Here is a 26,106-nt window from a genome sequence, read left to right on the forward strand (position 1 = left end):
CAGACTGGAAGGGACCTCAAGAGGTCGTCTAGTCCATCCCTTAGGGCTGAGGCAGGATGAGTGTGTGTCCAGTTCTGGTGCCCAGAATGCACTGGCAGAACGGAGATATAAACTCAGGAGTTCCATTCCCATTCATACACACTTTCCTTTAAACCATACAGATTACTCTGACCAAGATTCAGGGGGAAGTGGAATTTGTGCTTACATTCCTGCTTCTCATGCTCTCAGGGACTGAAAATATACTGCAGTTGCTGTGATTTGCCCAACTGAAGAAACAGTAAGGACAACTCACTGAAATGTCTTTTGGCCTCAGTTTGCCCACCTGTAAATTAGGGATATTCATCTACTTCACTTGGGTTTTGATTAACTAGAGAGGAAAGATGTTCTTATTGTTACGGCACTGGAGTGGGAATTCAGGATCCACAGACTTCCTCTGTCACATTGGGCAAGTCATTTAACTTCTCTAGGCCTAAGTTCCCTATTTAAAAAAGGGGGAAATTGACTTTTCCCCCCAACCTCCCATGGATGTTAGAGTTTGCAAAATGCTACCTACCATAACAAAACACAGCATTATAGAGCAACCTCCTACCTGTCAGAGAAGTTCATGGGTTCCAAAGAGAATCTTGTCCACTTCTCCTGGCTGGGCAATATGCCTGCAATGAAGGTTCTGGGGAGGAAGAAGGGATATTTTAGTACACCCTGAGCTGGACTATAGAGGTATTTGATGAAACCTCACTGGCAACAGAAAATGAACTTAACGGCAGAGTTTATCCCCATCCTCTCAACGAAAGAGTTGTTTTCAAGCTATAATTTATTTTATTTCTGTAACCTGGTAGCATCAACCACTACCAATTTGCAACAAAAGGATACATCTGAATAGAGAGAAAAAAGAAAAATGCAACAAACATATGTTTTCTAAATTTAGAATTTTAACTGCTCTGATAGGGGAGCTCAAGACTTCCCACATGCACCGCCTGCTGTTAGTTGTAAGTCACTGATGAAGGGAATAGAGCTTTTTAAACTTAGTTACTTGAATCCAAGGATAAAACAAGAGGGTAGTAAAAATACCCTGGACTTTTCTACACTACAGCTTCCACAGGTGGAGAATTACAGGTCCAATTTTTGCCAGTGTAGCCACAGCCTTTGTATTATGCTCAGATTAAAATGATACAATTCTTAGAAGTATTTAGAAGCTACTGTGTTTCTCACCCTGCGTCACAAAAATCCCAGCACCACATTAGGTTAATATTCCAGGGTGTAGCCCAATGCTCTTAAATTCTTAACAATAAATGGTTTGATCCAAACACCTGTTAGAGTTGGAAACAACATGCCTGTTTCTGATCAACAGCTTCCCTTTAGGTGGATGAGACTCTATGCCAGCACATCGGGTCACACCAACGACTAGCACAGTAGGAGCTCACTACGAAGAAGTCCTGTGGCTTTGTCACTACCGATCTCCACCCATTCCCCCTCCCCTTGGCCAAAGAAAGGGCAAGACCATGTGGGGGATGGGTATTAGAAGACAGACCTTTTTTGTAAAAAAATTAAGTCCCCGTCCCCTAGCCTTGAGACAGGGCCTATGAAACACTGTCCTACACCAGCATGCTTGATTTAGGACAGGGACAAGACTGACGAACAGGGGAAAACAGCTTTATTTCAGGAAGGTTTCCAGCTGGTTTCAGTTGTTATTGTACCCAGTGAACCAGTGGACTCATTTTAGTAGCAGAGACAACTTAGCCAGATGCATGTAACAAGGCAATACTTGTCCAGTGCAGTATCGTTTAGTTTAGTTGGGCCTGTGACATGAACATGGCTGCTAATGGCAGAAGAGACACGAGATTTAAAAATGTTTAAATTTTAAACTGTTAGATTTAAACTGTTTGAAATGGGCCATCCTGATCACCACAACAAAAGGTTTTTTCCCTCCTGCTGATAATAGCCCACCTTAATTAATTGGTCTCATTACAGTTGGTATGGCAACACCCATTTTTTCATATTCTCTGTGTATATCTATCTTCCTACTGTATTTTCCACTGCATGCATCTGATGAAGGGGGTTTTAGCCCACGAAAGCTTAGTCCCAAATAAATTTGTTAGTCTTCAAGGTGCCACAAGGACTCCTCATTAAATTTAAAGGATTTCTCAAGGACAAACAAAAACATAAGAGTCTTTGTACTTAGCCAGATGAACAAAAACCTCGAGCTGTGTAACACAGAAAAGCAGCCTAAAAAACAGGATTTCTCTAATCTCTCCCTCTCTTTTTACCCAATTCAAAGAGTAGGAGCAAAATTTGGTAATGTAATATTTAATAGCTCACCTGACTTTACATCCAGAAGTTTCTATACTACTGAAGCCAAAATCTTAACATTTATTCAAGCATTAACTACCCATATCTCTGAATGTAATGAACAGATTCATCTTTGGAACTGGCAAAACAGCGAAGTATTTGAGAGGCTATACAGTCACCTATTTGGCAGCAACTTCCCATGCTAACACTTTAAATCTTTGCATTTCACTTTTTTTGTTTTAAGTGACTTGGAAAGAACGGCTACAAAATGGTAGATGCAAACCATCGCCCCACAGTGCAGATGAAACAGGTTATCTACGTGACTGGTCACATCTGAGATTATAACCACAGTTTACAGTGGGAGTTTCCATAGTGTCACATACGGAGAACGGGGGGGGGGGGGGGGGGGACGACTTCTTATAGAAGCTTCCTCATATAGGAGGAGAAGACAGAAGTGCTAGCTCATGCTCTTTAGACTGGCTCATGTTTCCAGAGCAGTTCAAGGGTTGACATTAGTAGGATTCTACTCATGGAAGAGAATGCATTGATTTAAGGATAATCACAATCAGTTATAAATGAGGAGACAGACTTGGGGCAGTGAGGAGGAATGGGGAGAAGACCCTTTAATTTTACTGTTCCTTAGAAAGGCATCTCACCCAACTTATTGTTCTACTTTGGATAATTATTTTTAGTACTCTTTTTTTAATTAAATGTTTTGCACCAATACTTTAAAATGAATGCTAACATATATCCTCACCCTAAAACAGCAAGTCTTGCAACAAAAGGGTCATCTGGATTCAGAAGTATGTCCATAGATGTTTATGGTAGTACAGTTTTTTAAAAAATAAAAGTTCTCTCATCCTTCACACACTGCATTACTAAATGCTTTAAAGCACTTAGTAGCCTGATTCCTATTTACACAGCCCACTGAACACTTAAGTTTTTTTTTTTTTTTAAATAAAAAACAACAAACTTTGCCATATTATTGGAGGGACAGCCACTTAAGTTGCATAATCTATTCAAACCTTCCCCCCACCTTATAGTTTACCATGTGTACTGTATGAAAAGTTAAAAACAAAACCAAAAAGTAAAAAGATGCAACCAGAAATTTAGCTGGGAGTATAACATAGTATCAGTTCCAAAGGTTAAGCACATCAGTACTGGACTGTAGGTGGAGACTAATATGCACACTGAGCACCAAAACTCCTCCTTGGAAGCTTGGCTTACAATTTCTGCTAAGCCACCAAGAATTCTGAGTCATTTCCCTCTTCAGAAAGATCCAGAACCATTTTCTTCTGTCCAGGAAGGCAGGGTAACTGCTGACTGCTCAATTGATGCCAGTGTCTCTCTTTGGATGAAAGAAAAATAGATGGTATGAAAGCAGCACACCTTTTCTGCACATCCCCCTGCACACTTAAATTGGGTTCTATTAGTTTAGTGACCAAACAAGCTACATCACCAAGGGTCAGTGTGCTCAGACACACACAAAACTGGGTCGGGTACTTAGCGTCTTTTTTTTTTTATTTCAAGATGATAAAGCAGAGTCTAACATAGGCTTCAACAGTTTAAAGAAACTGTTATGGAAGCACAGTTAAACAACAAAGTCCCCTGCCTAAGACTATATGAACAAGTATTTATTAGTTTCTGGGTCCTGATTAAACAAAAAGGGCAACCCTTACTAAGTATAGCTCATCCTATTAGTCCAATGCTTTTCTAATTACCGGTCAATTGAAAATCATTGCCATTGCTACTTCAGTGCTTTTATAAGGTTTCAGTAATGCTGTATAGACTAAAGAGAAGCCAGCTGCCTTTGAAGTATCCCATGCTGCATCCCAAACATCTGGCTTAGACAATAATAAATATTTCTTTTGCAATCAAAGACTACAAATAGTAATACACAATACAGCAGTGTAAACATGGAAAGAGCTACTGGACAGACTTGAACTACTAATTTATTTATTAATTAAAAAGGTAACCACAAGTTGTAACAGTGCAACAGAAATTCATTATTCTACCCCCAGTCAAAGCCTCTTGGGCCAAATTCAGCAACAAATGTCCTTGAAATGCCACTGAAGTCAGATGGATTGCAGAGGATAATATATCCCTTAACTAGGCCCACAGTTCATTGATCAATGTTGCCTCAGTTTTGGTATTAAATCCATTCAGCTTTCATCAGAGGACAAAACACTATGTCTCTATTAAAAACTACATTAAGTCATGCATCTTCACAAAGTCTTTACTGAAAGGCACAAGCATAGTTAACTTGATTTTTTTTTTTTTCCCCAGCAGCAAAAGATTTGTCAGAGATCTTAGTTTGAGGATATGTCTACACAGTGGAGACTATCCTGGCATAACTAAATTACCAGAGCTATGCCAGGACAATCCCATAGCACAGATATAGTTTACACCAAATGGGGGGTTGAGGTGGGGAGGAAATCAACCAACCAACTACCTGACCCCCCCCAAAAAACTCATCCTATTAGTGTAGGACCACCAGCTCCCTGAACAGCAGCAGCTAGAGTGATGGGAACATTTTTCCATTGACATTACTGACTTAACCCCCACATAGATGCAGTTTAGCTACATTGGTCAGGGCTGTGGATTCTTCATAGCCCTGACCAACAGAGCTATGTCAACCCAACTTTTAAGCGTAGACCAGCCCTAAGAATGTGTTGCTCGAAGTGATAATTGCATTGGGTGTTAAGCAAACAAGGCCCAAGGGCAAGAAAAGGTAGAGGCACTTCAAAATGAACTTGAAATCTAGATTTCTGATTCATATCAGGTTTTTGAACTTCTAGCAGTCATCTTCCATCTTGGTGAATTTTGGCACTGGACTCCCATGTTGGCAGCCTCATGAGGCTCGACCAATTGCTTGCTGGGTTAGTGGTTTAAGTGCTTCGCTGCTGCTTAACGTACATAGGATATGGAACGTGGTCAGCACTAGAAGTGCACTCCCGTACAAAGTATGCCAGAGTTTCCACTGCAATGTTGAGGGTACGTTGGTACTGAAGTTTCAGGGAGGTAGCATGCTCTAGTGGTCAGATCTAATCCTGCCTCATGCAGGCTCCTTCTGTATTTGGATGAAATCAGTAAGCCACTCTATGGCACCCCCTCAGCCATGAAGCGGGAATGATACCTGCCCCAAGTGAGGTATAGGGAATATATTAGTTAAGTGCTTGAAAGTTATAAAATTGTAATTAAGTAGCATTATTCAAACAATGTTACATTGGAGGCCAGCAGAGAAGTAGTTAACCAGGAGCCCACTTTACTGTTTAAATGAAAACTAGTAAACTTTAGTACTACTTCAGTTAGTAAAGGAACATTTTAAAATGGCATGGAAGTTAGTTTACAGTTTGACAAATGGATTGCACACCACATTTAAAAAACAAAAAACAACCCCCCCCCCCAAACTGATAAGGACAGTTTGCCTGCCCAATCTGTGAAATGCCATAACACGCTGTTACTGGCTCCCACGCCATCAATTTCTTCAGAGTTTAGGTTTTAGGATTTATTTTTTTTAAATGAGAAAAAAAATTACATTTCTAGCCTTCATTGCAGTGAAATCAACCCTGTAATTTAACATATGAAAATCACATGTTTATAGACAGAACCCCCTCTCCCAAATCCCCCCCCCCAGCTCTGAAAAGGTATAAATAAATTGTACTCATTTATCCTAATGGGAGAGCAACTCTGAAGCCTAATGATAATGTAAAACAGAAACACAATTTGCTAGATTATTTTAGCTGAAACACCCAGCTACTCTAGGATTGTTTTCAGAGCTTTATTACTATCTTGTCTTCCACACCTCTTCAGAGTGCCTTACTCTTGATCGAAACTGCTGACAGCAGGAATGACTGATACTGTACTTTAAATTTGAAATATAAAATTTACACATTTGAGTTGATATGGTAATGAGGGTAAGTTTACAAGGAATTGTGCTGAATTAAAAATATTAAATATTTCTAGGTTATTGATTCTAAATGACAGCTGAAAAAATATTTTGATTTCCAATGAGGTGACAGAACTGAAGCTCTATCTAGGGATTTATCAAGAGAAGGAGGATGATGCAGGTATAAAAAAAGGATGGTTATCCAACAGCATTAGAGATGTGCACTGGGATTTTTAACATTTTGGACTTCAGAATACAAATCAAAACCAAATGTGAAACATCTCAAGGAGGTGATCTGTAGTCTAATCCCGTGAACTACATGCAGTTTATATGTATATACATATAACCACCCCTATATCCCCCCTGCACCCCTATATCCCCTGCCCTCCTGCCCGGAAAAAGATTAGTCTATCTTTCAAACAGGAATTCCAGTGGGAGCAGTTTGGAGAGAGATTACAGCTACTGTGCATGCATTAGGATAATCTAAAGGATCACCATGGTAGTTTATGTAAATTGAACCAGATTGTTTCATTTTGGGCAGGTAAAGTACCTTTTTTTTGCCTTCCCACCCAAAAATCTATTTTTATTCAGTTTTTAAGTCAGATTTTGATTTCCTATTAAAATGATCGGGGGGGGGGAGAAAGGGATATTTACATGAATTCCTATGAAGAGTTTCCATCCCCTATAGAACACATCTTGCAATGCATTTTCACATGCTCTTTATAGTCCTGAGGTAATTTGATTGTGACAGGCCAGGTACGAACAATGGCAAAAGAACAAATCCTAGAGAGGGTGAAGTTAAGCAGTCACTCATTTTCAGTGCCACTAGTCCTTTTACTGTACTGTGTAGTTAATATCAATGTCTGTGCAGGTACAGTTGTTTATGATGCACACACAAAGGGGGTGGGTTGGAGATGAAAGAATTTTTTGGATTTTTTTTTTTAAAGTATCTTGCTCAAAAGGGCCCAACTGGGACCCCTTTGTCCTAGCTACTTTACAACATACAGTAAGAAAAAGCCCATATCTCAGAGCATAGGGAGGGAGGAAACTGCAGCATGAGAGGCTGAAGCCATGTTCCCATTCCCCCCGTGACAATGTTTTGGTCCCATGAGGCGTTGCCAGCCCTTCACAAAACACCCTGCAACTAGTTGCGTTGAGACAGCTATCCACCGTGCACTGCTCTATGCAAGCACTCCACCAACACAATGAGCGTTGTTTAGACATGCATGACCAACTTAATTACTGCAGCGGCTGGATGTCAACTTTGCAGTGTAGACAAGCCCTGAGTGTCTGGACACACAAAATCTCTTACACACTACTCTCAGTTTCGAATTCACCTCTAGAAAAGTGCCTCACCCTGTGCTTACAGGCACAGTTCCCTTTCATATACACTAAAAGTGCTACAATAAAATAATTAGTAACAAAACATCCAAATTTGCTTCTACAGTATTTTGCAATATAAAAAAAATCATTCCTAACAATTACTCCAGAGTCTGTACACTAGTGATATTACATACAATCCACACATGACACTTCTCCCTCTCCCAGGAGTATCAGCAGAATTTGAACTCTTAGCCTTCAGATCCACATCACAAACAGCTTTCCCTTCAGGTACAGATATAGTTAAATTGGGGAAGAAGGGCAGAGAAAAATGAGAAAGATGCTGTCATCCTGTGTGTAGATTAGACCTGCCCATAACACACTTTGCTAGTGGGTTATGCAACTGTTTAGGAGACAGTGGTAGAATGTTGGATTACTAACAGTTCTTTGAGAGTACCACCTCTGCAAATTTACACTTCTGGCTTTGAATTTATGCCAATTCCAAGCCAGAGGACCCAAAAGTGGGACCACAGAGGCCCTCAAAGAAGAGTCCTGGTTCTTATTCCTGGTTCTAGGAACAAAATGGTTTAGTGCTTACAGACAGCAGAACTAGGGTGTAGTAACACCCCTTCGTGGGTCCTCTGTGGGGACTGAACCCAAGACCTCTGGATTTAAAAAGGTATGAGATTACTACTTGAGCCAAAGAATCAAAGTCTATTAACATGGTGGGAGAAAGTCACAAACTTCTCTGCGGACTAATAAAAAGGGGACAGTCACACAGTGGTAGCATGAAAGGGTGCATAGCAAAATGGAGGAGACTTTGGGCTGTTATATTAGAGACCCAGGGTCTATTCCCAGCCCTGCTGGAAGCAACTTTAACTGCTGAGTAATGACATCTGCAACATTAGTGAATGATAGTTACCTCCCCTAACATAACAGTGAGGCCTTGGATAAGGGCTGTAATTGGCACAGAAATATTAGCAGCAATCAATGCAAGGGCAGGGGGATTAGAACTCTCGATCTCCTGGCTTCCAGACCAGTGCACTTTGCCCCCAAGTTACAGGGTACTGGGTCTCATGAGAATCTCTCTCACTTTGTATCCTCAAAATCCTGTTACAGGAGGAGCTTATTGAGCTGTTGCAAGAGTTACTGCATCAGGGGCCACAGGCACATTGCTCATGATCTGTTTGAGAGATCTGAAGGCATAGATAGTGTTTTTGTTACATGATTTTTTAAAAAGCACACATTTCACATGATTCATACTCTTACATGCCAAGAATCAAGTTCAGCCCTTCTTTCCCCAAAATACTGCTACTCATGCTCCAGGGCATGGCAAGAAGGAAGAATGAAAAACTCAGATGCTCTAGACTCCCCAAAAGATCTAGGGTAAACCCTTCTGATATCACTAGTATAATCTAGAACCAAAACCTATGATTTCTAGACCCTGACTGCTAATGATTTGGGAGGTTTCAGAGTAACAGCCGTGTTAGTCTGTATTCGCAAAAAGAAAAAGGAGTACTTGTGGCACCTTAGAGATGAAGTGAGCTGTAGCTCACGAAAGCTCATGCTCAAATAAATTGGTTAGTCTCTAAGGTGCCACAAGTACTCCTTTTCTTTTTTTAATGGTTTGGGAGTATCTTCTAACACCAAATACATTGCCCAAAACACTACTGTTTTACTCATACTGACCAGATTTTCTTAAAATTGCCAAGAAGTCAAAACAAAAAAATTAAAAATGAAGATATGGGAGAGGCAAAGAGAAAGTTTTCAATAAATAGGGCTTAAAAGAAGGAAAAATTAACACCAACTCAGATTTCTCAGAAAGTTCATTACTCAAAAGTCTGGCTCTAGTTATAAAAAGCCAGGGATGCCCAAGGCTTGCTGCACCAGTCAGCAATTTACAAAGCCAAAGTGTACAGAACAAATGCAACAAAGAGGTCACAGATATTACATGGAAAAATGCAACACTGGCTAACCCCAGACAGAGACCTAACTCAGCACAAAATGGAGTGCATTTCTTTGCAGGTTGATTCAGAAGATCAGGCAGGCTCAAAATACCCAGATCACGATTTGGTTGACTACTCATGAATAGAAACACCCCTGATTGTCTTGGGTTGCGTCTCTATGGACTCCAACAGAAACACAAGCAAGCAGTCTGCTTTTCACTCCAGATGTAATTTGTTTCATGAAATGGGGGAAGAAGAGGGCAGCTTCCCAGGCAATCCCGAGAACAAATTAGTCCCCCAAACCCAAGCAGTCTATGAGAAGCATCTATTGCCATCCCAGACACTGATACTCGACAAAATTCAGAATATGACATATTAGGTCATTCATCCCCTTGTCAAGATAGCAAAGGTGGCATTTTAGATAGAGGTAGTCTCATGACGACTCATTTTCTTTGGACAGATCAGTTTTGTTTGAACTAAATTTAAAATCAGTTCTCAAAAACAGAAACAAAGTTAACTGTAAAGCTATATTCATCCTGCACGATTTATAGGGGGGGGGGGGATCTTCTCTCCTCCCAGGGGGTACCCAGATGTCTGATAAAGGGTTTCACCAAAACATTATGTAGTGTACAAATAAATGTAACTGCAATAACATCTTACCCTCAGTGCTAGTTTTACAATTGCTATTTTAAAATTGACACAGTCATGGATAAAGTCAAAGTCATCTTCTCAATTCTGCCATCTAACACAAAAAGATGAACAAAAAAACCAAAACAATCCCCACCCTCTGTCCAAAAAAGGAATAAACAGCTGAAGAAGATCCACAGCCTCTTCAGAAAGGCCAGGTCAAGTCCAAGTCCAAAAAATTATGTACAGCTGTTTCACCTTTGTCTACCCAGATGTAGCTTCCTAGAGAATGTACTAGTAAGACTGAATCATTAACTCACAACAGGTCTTAGTGAGAGGCCGACTCATATGAAAAACAAACAACAGTTGTATCTTTTTGTTAAAAGAAGACAATAGCTAATAAGCAGACAAAAAAGCTGTTGATTTAAAAAGAAACCGCAGTGCATTTTGTTAAATACAGAACTAGAGCAGACAGAACTAAAAGCCAGATTATACTTATTTACATTGCAGGAAGCAGTATAGTGTCAACCTGATTGTCCAAGGGTACAGATCAATCAGTCATATTGACTTTGATCCTGCACTTAGCTCCATTGAAATCAATGCCTCTCATGCATACCTACCTGTGAGAAGCTCCTTGCAGGATCAGGACCTTTGTGACTAAAATACTTCCAAGGACGCTATTCTGGTGATGCTTCAACAATGCTACCAGACAGATTTTTATTTTTACTTCTATATAACTGACCCTGTCAGCTACTCTCTCCACTGGATTGTTGTGTTGACAAAGTGTGTTAGTGAAGGCATAATTAATAAACCTAGTGAGGTAAGTAATCTACAATAGCTATATAAACATTTTTCAAGAACTGGAATAACTATTTTCAGGAACATACATTTTATTTTTGAAGGGGGGGGTACCTACCATTTTCACACACACAAAATAGCTAACTTGACATTACAAAACAAGTCTTCAGCAATAATTTATATTTTCCATTCATATTTAATATATAATTTACTTATAGAACATCCACAGATTTAAAGTGATTAAAGAGAATAGAAGTCTTACTAGTGCAGGCTACAGACAATGGCAACATCCAAAACAAGAAAATAACCAGGTGGTAGACAGGACATTCCAACATGGCTGGCTGTAACTCTTTTTAAATCAGTAAGTGAAAAGTCTTGCTCTTTCATTTGTCTCTACAGAATCCTCAGGGAATATATTCCATCATTCTCTCTGGTGTCTCCTGCTGTGATAGGCTGGGTTCAAGTTTCTGCCATTGCTCTACAGCCATTTATTGCTTATTGAATGCCAAAGCCTTTAACTAGCAGTCAGATACCAGATAAATCACGTTTCTTGCCACCCTCCTCCATTTAGCTTTAGCAACTGCTTGATTCCTCCTGAAAATTGGGTTTCCACATCCCCAGCTCCACTGCTGGTTACTTGAAATGTGGAAACAAGATTTCTGGAGTTGAGCATAACACTTTACAGCAAAGAGAGATGAAAAACATTTATCATTAGCACATCAATACTTTTAACCACCCACACTTAAGTCTGAACAACAAATCTAGTTGAGACAACTTAGTGTTAAAATTAAGGAGGGGGGAGGGAAGAGAAAATCAGTAAGGACTGATTTAATGGAGGGAGTCCAAACAAGGGCGTTACCTAGGGAGGTGGTAGAATCTCCTTCCTTAGAGGTTTTTAAGGTCAGGCTTGACAAAGCCCTGGCTGGGATGATTTAACTGGGAATTGGTCCTGCTTTGAGCAGGGGGTTGGACTAGATGACCTTCTGGGGTCCCTTCCAACCCTTATATTCTATGATTCTAAGGGCCTGAGGGCCACACCTATTTGCACAAAATGAAGTTGACTGCAGCCACCATCATTAATACAGGTTTTAGAGTAACAGCCGTGTTAGTCTGTATCCGCAAAAAGAAAAGGAGGACTTGTGGCACCTTAGAGACTAAATGCATCCGATGAAGTGAGCTGTAGCTCACGAAAGCTTATGCTCAAATAAATTTGTTAGTCTAAGGTGCCACAAGTCCTCCTTTTCTTTTTTCATCATTAATACAAAATTCCAAAATGTGGTGCCTCATCTTGATTCAGATTGCCTTCCAACATCATGATGGAGCACCACAAACTATGAGCTTGTGGTCACCACAGGCCATGCTTCTATATTATATTAATAGATCTCTGTAGAGCTAGAGGGTTGTGGGTTACATCTGGCCCATGGACTGCACTTTATCTTGGAGGGGGGAGGGAGACAACATTTTGTTGCCAACGGTTAGGAATTTTACCTTTTGAGGGAGTCTAAATGACGGTGATAAATTTGCAAGCATCCTTTGACACAGAGAAGACAGAGGGTAAAGAGATTCACACAATGAACACAACAGAACTTACAGGTTGAGGTAACTTTTTTCCTAGAGATGTTTGCTAAATAGATTAATGGGAAATGAATATAATTAATACAAAGGGATAAACTAACACCATAGTAATCCAGTGAACTGAACACATCTGATCAGTTATCAGAAGTTTGTGGCAGTCTATATCAACCATGAAACAGAATTTGAGGTTTAACCAATTGATCAGATTTCTTTCTGTAAGAGATGACTCTGAAGCCCCATCTACACTAGACAACAAATCATTACTGAAAAAAGTTCTTTAGGCGTTAGGCTTCATCTATACTGGCTGTTTAGGATCTATAATTCTCCACCAGTTGTAGGGGCTGTGGTGCAGTCAGGGGATGCATGCACTTTTACCTTCAAGGGAATAGAGAAATAATATTTTCTACCATTTGAAATACAGAAATTCAGATGGTCACTGGTTCCTTAAGCCAGCAATGTTATTTTGACACTTGTACAGACCTTGATATAGCAATACACATACCCATCCATCAGACAAATGCCATCTTTTCTCACTGCTAAAGATCAATGCAGATGGAAAGTTGGAGTACAATCTTATTTCTGTAAACCATTTTCATTCAATAGGTTTCAGAGTAGCAGCCGTGTTAGTCTGTATTTGCAAAAAGAAAAGGAGGGCTAGTGGCACCTTAGAGACTAACCAATTTATTTGAGCATAAGCTTTCGTGAGCTACAGCTCTCATCCGATGAAGTGAGCTGTAGCTCACGAAAGCTTATGCTCAAATAAATTGGTTAGTCTCTAAGGTGCCACTAGTACTCCTTTTCTTTTTTCATTCAATAGGATCCCAAACACATCACAAGATGTGGTTTTACAGTAAGCAGTTTGCCCAAAAACAAAAATGCAACCATTTCTGGGGTGGAAGACAGCAACCAGATAGGACATAATTACAAAGCACAAATGTTCTGCGAAAGGGGTACTTTAATTAGGAGGTTAAGGCAAAACTATACTCTGATGAAGAGTCTTAGAAGACCATTAATGTACATACAAGACAGATTAAAAGAATCTTGCTCCTTTTTTTTGTTTTTAAAAAGGTCTTTGGTCTAGTTACTTATATAGTCACAACTGTCATAGTATCTCAACACCTAACAACAGAGGTGCCTTTTCCAGAACTCCTTGAGCAGTGATCCATGTAGTTTAACTCAATTTACCAACTAGCACACCTACTTCAACTTCCAGGATTCAAACATGTGGTTCTAGGTGGTGAAGGGGCTTCATGAACCTTGATGTTTGGCTTGCTTACTAGGCCATCATCTCCAATTAGTGATGATAAATTTTTTTGTTGACCAAATTGTAATACAACCATCTATGGAGAATTTTTATTAATTCTTATGAAACAATGCAGAACCAGAGGGAAGTTTCAAATGCCTTACGCATATACTACTGAAAAAGAAACTATTTTGAAAGTATACATAAAGAAAAAAAAACAATCACCCATTGCGCCTCTTTTCTCTGACCCCAGCTTCCCTATACTACAGTGAAATACATGACCCCAAAAGTAAGAGTCGGAAGATACATCTTTAAATCAGCAAAGAGTACTAACATGCAAGAACCTTTACCTCTTGCAGACGCTGACAGAGTCCTGCGGAAGCTTTTCTATGTGCAAGTTGCTTTGAGAAGGTTATAAAATGAATGTATAGACCAGATCATTCCAGATTACACCATATACTTTCTCTCCCATCCCAAATATCTGACTTGTGAAGTTGAGAGAGAGAGAGACACTGTACTAAAAGCCTTCCAAAAATCATAAAAACCATTTGCAAGGTTCAGTATATCATTCTTTGGGATATTATGGAGAATCAAATGGGGGGAGGGGGGGAGGGGCAGGGGGGAAGGAAGGGGAGATACTTCTTGCTTATTACCTATTCCACTAAAGGAAATAAGTAAAAGGTTTGTAGTGTACATCTCACTGTAACAGATAGATATCCAAGAGTATCTGTGTATCAGTCTCACTAGTTACAAACTATTTGGACTGAGGGTCATCCTCTCCTGTAAATGAGAACAGAATTTAAATTTGTCTCATGCATAGTTACACATACTAAAGTTTTAATGAGAACAGCAGTTTCCAGCTGATGTTGACACGGATGATTAGCAGATGCTCAGCTTTAGAACCCTTAATTACACAAATTATGTTTTTCAAATACTGAAAAAACAAGTCATCCACTAGTTGACGCCCTTCCTTTCCAGAAGTGTTTGTTAAGGAAGCAACCTCAGGAATTCCACCTTCTTGAGCCCCTGAAGTCCTGTTGTGGTACTGTTGGTCTTCAAGGACTTGTCTTCATTGGGAAAAAAAAGGAGCCATGAACATGTTAAAATCCTAGTGTAATAAGGAAAGTCATAGTTTTAACACATTAGTTGGTTGATATAAACCCCAGGGGGAGCCTAGAGTTTACCTCAGGTTATATTTATGCAGTTAATGTGTTAAAAATTACACTTTTTCCCTACAGCAGATATGGCCCAAGAGGAAAGGGTGCCACCCACAGAACATCTTCCATGCTTCCTTCTAGCTAGTATCTAGTGAAGAATATACATGGGAGACCTGAGAGGAGGTTGTACCACTCATCTACCAGCACTAGTGTAGGTTTCTAATGAACAGCAGTAGAGCAAGATACGTTGAAACCAATTTACCAACGTAAACTACTTTCAAATATATGCATTTAAAGAGAATGCATACATAGAGAATTTAGATTGGGCGGGGTGGAAGAGAAAGAGGGATGAGGATGACATCTTCACATTGTTAACCACCTGAGAAATTAAATCTGATCATCAGGATATCAGGTAAGTAGAGCTTTCACAATTTTTGGAAGACAGGTGAAGGAAAGACTTCCTACCCATCCACTCACACAATCAGATCTAAGGCCAGAGTCCTAAGGAGAAACAGAATAATGGAATAATTAATATCTTAGATGTTTGAAACCTAATGCATAAATAAAATGTGTTTAAGTCACCAAAGTCCTACTGTTGGTACAGCATATTCACCTCAGTGGACATTAGTCAGCTATTAAAAAAACAGAAAAAAGAACAAGTAAAATGGCAAGTCCATGTCAAATATAATTCTACACAGAGTGCCAACCTAATACTCACTTCATCGGATGACGTGAGCTGTAGCTCACCAAAGCTTATGCTCAAATAAATTTGTTAGTCTCTAAGGCGCCACAAGTACTCCTTTTCTTTTTGCGAATACAAACTAACACGGCTGCTACTCTGAAACCTAATACTGTACCCACCATCACCAGATATATAATCTGTTACTCACTATCTGATGAAAATGAAAGATAAGAATTGCAGGGTGTTATTTTATATTAAATGTAATAGGTGGTTCTTATGTGTATGTATATACTTGATACATAAACACATTTATGTGGTTCACAGTTCAGTCCAAAATATTATTTGCTGCAAACTTATTAAAACTTATGAAAGCTTTTGGTTTACTTCCTCCTCTAATTCTAGGAAGTGTCTTAAAGCCGGTCAGTCATGTGACTTTCTGCAATGACCTATAGATTTATCCATGTTAGTTTGCGACATGACTGTCTAGTGATGAAATTAGTCATTTTTATATTGAGACTGTATGAATAATCATTGGCAAGAGACCAAATGATGCAGATCATATTCTAGTCTCCATAAAGGCTTTGGAAGTCCTCAGTATTAACATATATTAGACAAGGAAATTGTCTTCTGATGATGAAGCAGCATAGAAAGTGACAACTGCTAGTGCAGATGGGATGGCACTGTTTTCAACAGCATTCTGTAATGGTGCTGGATGTGGTTTAGTCCCATCTACATTAATGGGAAACCCATTTTCAATATTGGTTGAGGGAAAGCGGATGCTGATGACCATTGTCAGTAATAGATCAGTTTTCCGATGCAAATGTAACTAGGGTGTTCATGAAAATATTGGTGGCTCACATCATATTAAGACTGAAGTCAGCGAAAAGAATAAATTAAAATAACCAGACATCACCCAATTATAATTTCTTTCTCAAAGCCCTTCCCAGATTTATTACTGAAAGCTAACTTCTACAGGCATTGTGAGTTCTGAGGAATTAATATCTGTCCCTGTCTTTTGGCTCCTTCTCCAAGTCAAGTCAGAGGCAATTTCAGTACTGCTGGTGACATCATAAGCAGTTCCCTCCTCCCTCCACAGATAAGCTACAATGTAGCCAATTACTTAAGCAGAAAAAGAATACAACAATTCACTCCTCCTCTCAATTATCCACACTAAATAGAGGGTTCACTGGAAATAGGGAGGGAAGGAAAAGTTACTCTGCACTCACCATAATTGATCTCTAATCAAAGACAATATTTGTGTGCACCAAATACATTCCCTCTTATATTTAAAATATCCTTGTTTGGAAGGGCTATAAGAACAGTGACCACAGCAGTCATTTTAATTGTGTGGTGTGAAGGTATCCATGCTAAACACACACATTCTGAAATACTCCGGTCACACAAATTTCTGAAGCAAGTGGTTCTACCAAGTTTCTCAACAGTTAGCTCTATTAGGAAATGAAAAAATAAGATCAATTGATTTTCTTCTTGGGAAAATCAGTTTAGAATATACATTTCTAGACTTCCCTCCAGCATTTTCTAGATTTATTCCTGTAGTTAACTGGTGCTAGACAGTTTTCACTCTGGTGAAAAAAAAGTAGCGGGGAACAGTACTGTACAGCCTTACTCATTAACAGGTATTTAAACGCAATAAGGTGGTCCTCTTAAAAGAGTTAATTTTAACCAGGAACGCTGGAAATTAAGACATAAAAATAATCTGCACAGTAGAAGTCCACGTAGTGATAGGGCTCAGCCCAATCATGAAGAAAAACAAAGCTCAGTGTGTAGGCTCCCACTTAATTCTCAACTCCTCCAACCCCATATCTGAGCCGCTAGAGATGCAGTGACACATACAGAGCACTCCCTCCATGGATGCCTCTGGTTAACTGGTGGGCTTCAGTGTCTCTCCCAGATGCAAGAATTGTATAATGAGGCAGTAACTTCAAGGGCTTGTCTATAAGGACTAAGTAGAACTGAAATTAGGTCTGAATTTAAAATGAATTAGTTATTTTGGTTCAAGTTTCCATGTAGACAAGCCCTAAGTCAGGGATGATCCTCAGAGCACCAACAAGAACACAAGACCCCAGGTGTCTATAGACTGCTGTTTTTCAGTCTGGAAGAGATAACGGATCCCTCATTAGTTGCCTCCAACTCCATCTAACAATTACTACAAAACCATCCTCTTCCAAGTGCAGAAAAAGCAAAGCTTTTCATGCTGAACTGAAGCTAAAGCCCCACATCAGCTGGAAAGATACATACACCCCCCTCCCCAAAAGAAAAAAAAGATTCAAGGGATAATGCAGTGAAGCAACCTTCTCTGAACACTACCCAGAAACAGTGACAACGTCTCACTTGGGCCCGTGCAAGGAGAAGTTGCAAAGGAGAGAGAGACACAACTAGTGCATCTGTATCTAGAATTCTTGTTCAAAAACAGACTGTTTATCTTTTCTGTCCTTCTGCGTGTTTGTGGATAAATTATGACTACACACACACACACACACACTACTTTAAGCCTGTAGACCCGCAGTGATGCAAAATGTTAATTCTGTTGTCTTTAAATAAGGGAACAGCCAAGGCTTTCTCACTAATCAACAAGACTTATTAAGTAACTAAACAGATTTCTGGGTAGATTACTTCTTTTGTAGAAACAGCACAGGGGTGGGCAAACTACGGCCCAGGGGCCGCATCTGGCCCTTCAGATGTTTTAATCTGGCACTCGAGCTCCCACTGGGGAGCTGTGTTGAGGGCCTGCCCCGCTCTGCGTGGCTCCTGGAAGCAGTGGCATGTTCCCCCTCCAGCTCCTACGTGTAGGGGCAAGCAGGTGGCTCTGCATGCTGCCCCAAATGCCGTCCCCACAGCTCCCATTGGCCAGGAACAGTGGCCAATGGGAGCTGCAGGGGCAGAGCTTAACGGCTGAGGCAACACACAGAACCGCCCCCACCTGCTGCCCCAGCCCTGATCTCCCTCCCGCCCTCCGAACCACTCGGTCCCAGCCCAGAGCACCTTCCTGCCTCCCCAACCCATCATGCCCTGCCCCACCCCAGAGCCCTCACCCCCCTCACACCTCAACCTCCAATTTCATGAGCATTCATGGCCCGCCATACAATTTCCATACTCAGATGTGGCCCTTGGGCCAAAAGGTTTGCCCACCACTATAATAGCAACAGGAAAACACACAGTGGATGCTACAGATTCATAGATTTTGAGGCCAAAAGAAACCATTAAATCATCTAGTCTGACCTACACAGGCTACTGAATTTCAGTTACCCCAGTACTGAGCACCAAGCTTACGTATGATTAAAGCATACATTCAAGACAGACAAATTCAAATCAAGACTGCATACAAGATATGGTGCATGGACCACTTTCTTTGATAGTCTGTTCCAATTATTAATTGCCCTCATTGCTAAAAATGTGCACCTTATGTCTAATTTGAGCTTGTCAGGCTCTCACTTCCAGTCATTGTTTTGCCTTTCTCCTCTAGACCCTCCAAGAATTTGCATTTCCTAAAACTATAAATGAACTTGCCATCTTATGAGGTAAATTCATTAAAATCTGTAAACAGGAAACAAATTATATTATTAATGATTACTAGAAAAATAATGAGCTAGTGGATCACAGGAAGTGCATGCATGCTGGCAGGATAAAGATTAGCTACCCATACCTTCATGAAATCATTTATTTAAAAAAAAAAAAAAAAAGTAGTACTAGATGGAATTTTTGTTCCAAACAGTACTTTGCACTTCTATACTGTAACACCTGAAGTCTTTTATAGAGAAAAGTAGGTATCATTTTCCCCATTTTACAGACAAGTTAACCAAGGCATGGAGAGGTTTAAGCAGCTTGCCTAAGGTTATATAGCAATTCAGTGGCAAAGCCAGCAAGAGAACCCAAATTTCCAAGTTAACAGTGTGCTAAACTAATCCATAAACTAGCCAGTTTTCATGATTATCCTTCATTTTTGACATCCTCTAGGATTGTAGTTTCTTTATTATAACGGAGAAGCAGGTCCTGAGCTCTATAGTCAGGTTGTCTAACACTCTCCATTAGAGAAAATTCCACAGCCTTTGGGGAAGATGTGGGGGGGGCACCATGGGAGGAGGAGATGGTTTAACACCTTCATTGTTTGTAGCAGAGACAAAGAACATTTGGTAGAGTAAAAGCCCTAGCACCAGAGAAGAGAATTTTCTTTATCCCATGCTATTCCATTCAGGTTTAGTCAAGAAATAAACTTCTGAAAGTCACCGTTTCCTTTTTGTTGCTTGATATGATGGGGGTGGGAAGTTTACCAGAATGCCATAACAACTGAATTTTAACATTCTAATCTAAGACTGGGCCCACATAGCCACCAAAGCAGGGGCAGCAGCAAATAAACTGCTTACCTGGTTCCCAGTGCAGAGACAGCTTCTCCCGAATGTGATGGGAGTAGAGAAAGGGCAAGGCCATGTTCCATCTGCCTCCTCTTCCCCTCCGCCCAGTCCATTTCCCCCTCCTGCCCCCAGAAGTCATGACCATGGGGAAAGAGTTCCCTGCACCTCCTCAGAGGAGGTTGGCGGGGGTGGGGGGAGAAGAAAAAGACAGGCTGTGCTCCCCACCTCCAATTACCCCCTCGACCATTATATATATGGGCTGTTATACACACCAGATAACAGCTGTCTTCCACCGTCAGCTAGTTTGTCCTACATTCCTGAAGGCTCTGTGTTCAAACCCTTCCGAAGATGCGTGATCAGGGTTGCAAGGGGGATTTTTTACAGTTGCACATAACATTTGTTTTTCCTTTAGCCCATTTGAGACACCTGGGGCCTGATATGCAAAAGCATAGAGCTCTAATAACTGCAACTGAAGTCAATGGGAGCTGTGAGGCACAGCACATCGCGCAGTAAGGTAGTGTGGTCTGGAGCAACAAGCACAGAGATAGGAGTCATGAGTTCCTAAATTCTAATCTTGGCCCTGCTTTTGAGTCACTAAGTGGCCTCATGCAATCTCTGTCTCAGTTTCCCCATCAGAAAATTAGGGATAATACTCTTAACTCATACTGTTGATACTAATGTTTGTGATGCATTCAGATATAGCAATAAGTGCCCTAGCAAAGACCATGAAAAAATAAATAATTATGTATTCACTGCAGGCTCTGGATGGCATGCAGTAAATAAGGAAGGGACCACCAATTGAATGATGAGGATAAAAGTACTGAATAGCTACCTCATTCCCTGAGCATGGTTCACCCTATGCACTGAATGAGGCAGGGGTCCCGTGGAAAAACTGGTATGTGATCTTATAATTAAAGACTGTATCACAACACATTTGCATGAGGGAGCAGAATTAAGGTCGTCCACACAACCTAAAATCTATCATTTCCCAGGTTTCAAGTGCTTGACTTTGAAACTAAGTAACATTCTTAACACAGGATTTTATTTTTTATATAGTCAATGTGGCATGGTGGAACAAACAAAGCTAGTGTTTCAGTGAGAATACATACAAATCGCAATGTGTTATCTGGTGTCCCAGTTATGTTCTCCTCAGTACTGGTTTGTACAGTAACTCCTGTTAATATTAAGAAAGTTACAGATGCACATCAACAGAATGTAGTCTCAAATATTTAACACTATACTAAGGCAAAGTTAACTGTACTTTTGTCTCAGGAAGGTTACAGGATCAAGTCTCTAGGGAGGACATGCACTCATTTTCAATGTTGGTGAAGAGATGCAACATTTCTGGGGGAGGGTGGGATGTGTCACTGTTAGACTCCAGTTTAATGTCTTGTTTAAAAGGCAGATTGTCTATTTCCAATAGTGTCCAAATGTCAGTTAAAGACAACAGGGTGCTGATTTAAAGGGATGAGAGCAACATTTCCTCACCCAATTTTCTAATATCTAATGCCGTGAGGGAGCTACTATATTACGCTTTCCACACTCCTCTTGCAAAACACTGAGATACCTCAAATATGAAAGGCATATAAAAAGCAAGTTTTGGGGTTCCCCCAACCAAGTCTAAAAGCAAATCTACTGTTTTCATAAAGGTAGGGGCAACACTGCTAATTTTGGCTTTGTGAACACAGAGAAAGTGTTTGAGCCTCTTTAGAAATATTAGTTACATCACACCAAGAATTCACAAATATCCAATATGCTTGTCACTATCACTGGGTTGGTTTTTATTTTGTTTTTTTTTTTGTTAATTAATGACCAACTCTCACCCCAGTAAGGACACTGCCCCCAAGAGTCCCCGCCACCAAACTCAAACAGCTTCACAATCACCATTTATTCATCCTTTATTACCTCCTAATAAAAGCACACTGAGATCCTTGTTTGAAAGATACTATACACATTCAAAATGTTTTCTGTCTTGCTTTTTTGTTATGGGACTTATATAATATGTTATGCTAATTATATGGGAATTATAGAAAGTTTGTACTAGAAGGTATCTATATTGAAAAGATTTCCAGGCATGAGTGTCCAGTATATGCCATATAAATACCCTACAGAATTTGTAACCCTCCTCACACAACAGTTATAAAAGCCCCAGCTATAACATCTTGTGAAATATTAGAAAAGCAAGCATATTGTTTCCCTCAGATGGATATGTTACATAAGCATTAAAAAAAGTATCCAACACCTGGGATAGGATCTCTTTATAAATATATTTTTTTAAAAGTGCTATAGTTATTTTGATTTATAAATTAGACAAAATGTGCTCATGCCCAAGTCTTTTACCATGCATAGGTGAAACAAGAATTATTCAATAATATGCCCCAAGTAAACGGATTCAGTATCCCTACAAATGTTTTCAGCACCACAAAACAAAACTACTATAATGTTCTTCACTGGATCTACACATAGGGAATGGTGATGTTTTCCAAGGGCAAGTTAAACACAAAAAACTGACACTGACCTACCCATGAAGTAAAATTAAACTGCGCGAAACAGCCACCCTGTTGTCTCAGCCTGACTTCTAAATTTCTCAAGAGGGAGTCACCGAGGACTCTTCCAGTTGCCTAGCAACTGCCTTGGGGACCTCACAACATGGACACCATTTCAGAATGCACAATGTGCCATAATTCAAACAACTTTAAGTTCTCAAATCTGGGCTCATCACATTTGTAGTATTTTAATTTTCACAACTAACAAGTCCCACTTACAATTTTCTGCTTCATTTTATTTTCTTTAGCACTGCTGAAAGATGCCATTAGCAGAAGTTCTTAAAATTTATCCACAAAACAGGTAGAGCACAATTAGTGCATTGAAAGCCCTCATACTGCCCTGCCCATTTACATGAATTCTAGCTTAGACGGGCTCCCTTGGGAGTTAGGTTTATGGAGTTTAAGGCCAGAATGGACTATTAGATCATCTAGTCTTACCTCCTGTAAATATCACCAGCCATTAAATTTCATTCAGATACCCCTATACTGGACCCAATGATTTTAGTTTAACTAAAGTTCTTCAGTTCTCAGGAAACTAAGTTACCGTGTGCCACAGGCAGAGAACAGATGAAATCTAGGTATCACCAAAGCCTGAGGCCCCTGAAATGGCAGGGAACCGATTTGGAGAGATATGCCCAGATGATCCTCTGCACGATAGGGCATGGATCGCCTGCTAGGGAAAAACAAAACAAAAATGCCAAGGCCTCTGCCAATCTGACCTAGGAGAAAATTCCTTCCTAACCCCAAATCTGGGGATCGTTATGAGCAAGCCATAACAGCCTGATATTTAAAGAAAGAGGATTCTCTATGCCATGCAAGAGCACTGGTCAACTCCATCAAGTGTCCAGTCTCTGCCTGTGTCCAATTTCTGATACTTCTGAGAAAGGCAAATAACCCCCAGAACACATCTGATTCCATGTGCCTGGGGAGGCATCCTTCCTCACTCCTGTAGGTGACTGGCTAAAGCCCTGGAGCATGAAATTTGATCTTAATGTAAAGCTGCAAGAGTTATGAGCATGTTGCAATGTAGGCAGTCTTGTCCTTCCCACCACAGACCATGAAGGAAGGGATGAACTGGAAGATTCATAGATTCTAAGGCCAGAAGGGACCACTACAAACATTCACCTGAATTAAAAGCATATATCGTAAAATATCAAATCTCACTTTAAAGACTCCAGATGAAAAGCAGCTCAACTTCCACATCCATTCAATTCTTAGTCTATATCAGAGGTTCTCAAACTGTGGGTCAGGACCCCAAAGTGGGTCCCAACCCCATTTTTATGGGGTCACCAGTGCTGACTTAGGCTTGCTGGGACCCAGGGCTGAAACCCAAAACTTCAGCCCTTGATGGCAGGGATCAGGTTACAGCGCCCCCTCTCCCTCAGAGCAGTGGGGCTCAGGCTTTGGCCCCCCCTCACCTGGGGCAGTGGGGCTTGGGTGGGCTCCGACATCAATTCCGCACCCTCCAGGGTCGTGTAGTAATTTTGGTTGTCAGAAGGGGGTCACGGTGCAATGAAGTTTGAGAAGCCTGGTCTATATGATGAAATCAGCAAAGGTGCCAGTTGCTATGTATATGGTTGTCCACTGAGAAGTGATCTTAGACTATCAGCTCAGTTCATGTAGGACTCTGAGACATTAGATGATAACCATATTCAACTATTACCGCGTTAGCTGGATTTGAACCAACTACTTTGAGGAGATGCCAAAATTAGATCAGTGGTAATCACCAGAGAACACCTGCAGATCACTAAAGGAAGTTGCAGAGCCACAAAATAGCTGCACTGAATTGTGATGTTTAGCAAATAATGCAGTACCTGTACATGATGTTGTTGCACCATTACACATTGATGTAACAACTTAACTCGGCAACATAAGCTTCTTTTCTTACTCTCCATTCTCAAATGCTAGGAAGGAGAGGGTTTTCCCCTCTCTTCCCATCCTACACCACCTGATAGCTACCAGCTACGAATAATCTCATGTGACTTGAGCATCACAAGTCGACTATCATATGCTAAGACATCCAGTCTTCCCAGTTCTCAATACATAACTCATTATATTACAGTCTATAGTCCAAAGACCAAAATACAAGACCTGGGTTCTATTCCTACCCCTGCCACAGACTTCTTGTGTGATCCTGGCAAGTCACTTAACTTCAGGGTTTCTCAATTTGCAAATGTTTGTGAAGTGCTTTGAGATTTACACATGAAGAATGGTATACTAGTATTATAAAATATCATTCAGGTATATTTAATTCCCTGTAGCCATATATATCATAACCTGTGATAACTAAACATTTGAGTCTTATGCTGGAGAGAAGATAGCAAGCGTGAACAATTTTTCCCCCCACCAAGCTGTCAGATTGATAACACTTAATACAGTCACTGCTTATACTGCAACATGCATGCAGTGTTGTAGCCGTGTTAGTCCCAGGATAGTGTATATTGTACTGCAACTTGGCTTGTCTGTATTCTCCCTGTCTTTCATGCCAGAAGGTGTCACTGTGGCACCACTTCCACAAGAAGTGCAGCAGGGACTCCCAAATTTATATTATGTACCATTTCTTAATACAAAGTCAGTCGCATGGACTGCTCATTCATGGTGACACAACACCCCTGTGTCAACTACAGCATTTGCTTACATGGAAAAGCAATATTCTAGAAGTATTTAGTGTTTTTCTATCTGCCTTTAACTTACTAACTTGGGGGTGGGGGGTTCTCTCCTTTCCCATCTGTTATGTTCTTCTTTTTCTCCCTCCCCTGCATGCACTTCTCTGCCACTTGGCCCTCTTTTCCAACTGCATACACTTCCCAGTTTCCTGCCCCTCCTCTTCCCATGCACATGCTTCCCTGCCACTCTGAATCCTCTTCTCCCCCAGACACTTAACTCTTTTCTCCTACTGATGGCTGGTAACTCCAGTGTCATTGGTGTCTCTCTTGTCCCCAAGGGTAGCTCACTTCCTCTCTTCCTGTGCAGCAGTGGTCTCCAGTAGAGGCAGCAAAGCTGTCGTCTCACTTACAGCTGCGTTTATAGGCCTCACTGTCATTCTTTGCATCTAACAGAGCCTAAACACCTGTAGAAGCAGCTGGAAACAAGAATTAACACCACGTGCACATTTAATCTTGGTCAATGGACCAGTTTGAGAACTTCTGACTTTGGAAATGGGAGTCTACTGTATGGAAGATAAAAATGGAAAGGGCAGGGGTAGCTAGAAAAACACAAGAGAAAGTAAAACCTAAGTGAATCACTTAGACTTTCATATGAGAGTCTAAAGGCCACAGACTTAGCATGCATATATGTATCTAGGTCTGATCTGATTAAAGAGGGGAAAAGAAAAACAAAACAAAAAACACAAAAAGATAAACACCCTAATGAACAGTACCAGAGGGACTCACAACACAGACTACCTTAGTGGTTTTGGGCAAGTGACTTAGTCTCTATGCCTCAGTTTCTCCATATATATATATATATATATATATATATATATATATATATATATATATATAAAAAGGGATAATAATGCCTCAGGAGAACTTAATGTTTGACTTTGAAGATGTAACATATTAAGTACTAGCCTTCCAAATCCACCTCACCCTCCCCAGCAAACCTTTCCATAATTAATACAATTTAGAGCACTTAGAAATAAGGAGGGTTCAGGGAAATATCCCCT

The 26,106-nt window shown here is 40.4% G+C and overlaps 1 protein-coding gene across 16 annotated transcripts in view; it reads right to left on the reverse strand.

Annotated features, from left to right (window-relative positions):
* Positions 1 to 26,106, reverse strand: part of GATAD2A (GATA zinc finger domain containing 2A) — a 112,447-nt gene that overhangs the window by 64,476 nt on the left and 21,865 nt on the right. For 13 of the 16 annotated variants that reach the window (XM_075123125.1, XM_075123118.1, XM_075123126.1 and 10 more), the window contains one exon: positions 590 to 667. The exons of 1 other annotated variant lie outside the window; for it this stretch is intronic. The gene's annotated coding sequence lies outside the window, so the exon portion shown is untranslated. Of the gene's footprint in view, positions 1 to 589; positions 668 to 25,323; positions 25,500 to 26,106 lie in introns of those variants that run through there. 2 more of the 16 variants (XM_075123127.1, XM_075123120.1) reach the window with 1 other exon arrangement.

Source organism: Caretta caretta, chromosome 25 (assembly GCF_965140235.1).
Source record: "Caretta caretta isolate rCarCar2 chromosome 25, rCarCar1.hap1, whole genome shotgun sequence".
In the NCBI taxonomy this organism is placed as follows: domain Eukaryota; kingdom Metazoa; phylum Chordata; order Testudines; family Cheloniidae; genus Caretta; species Caretta caretta.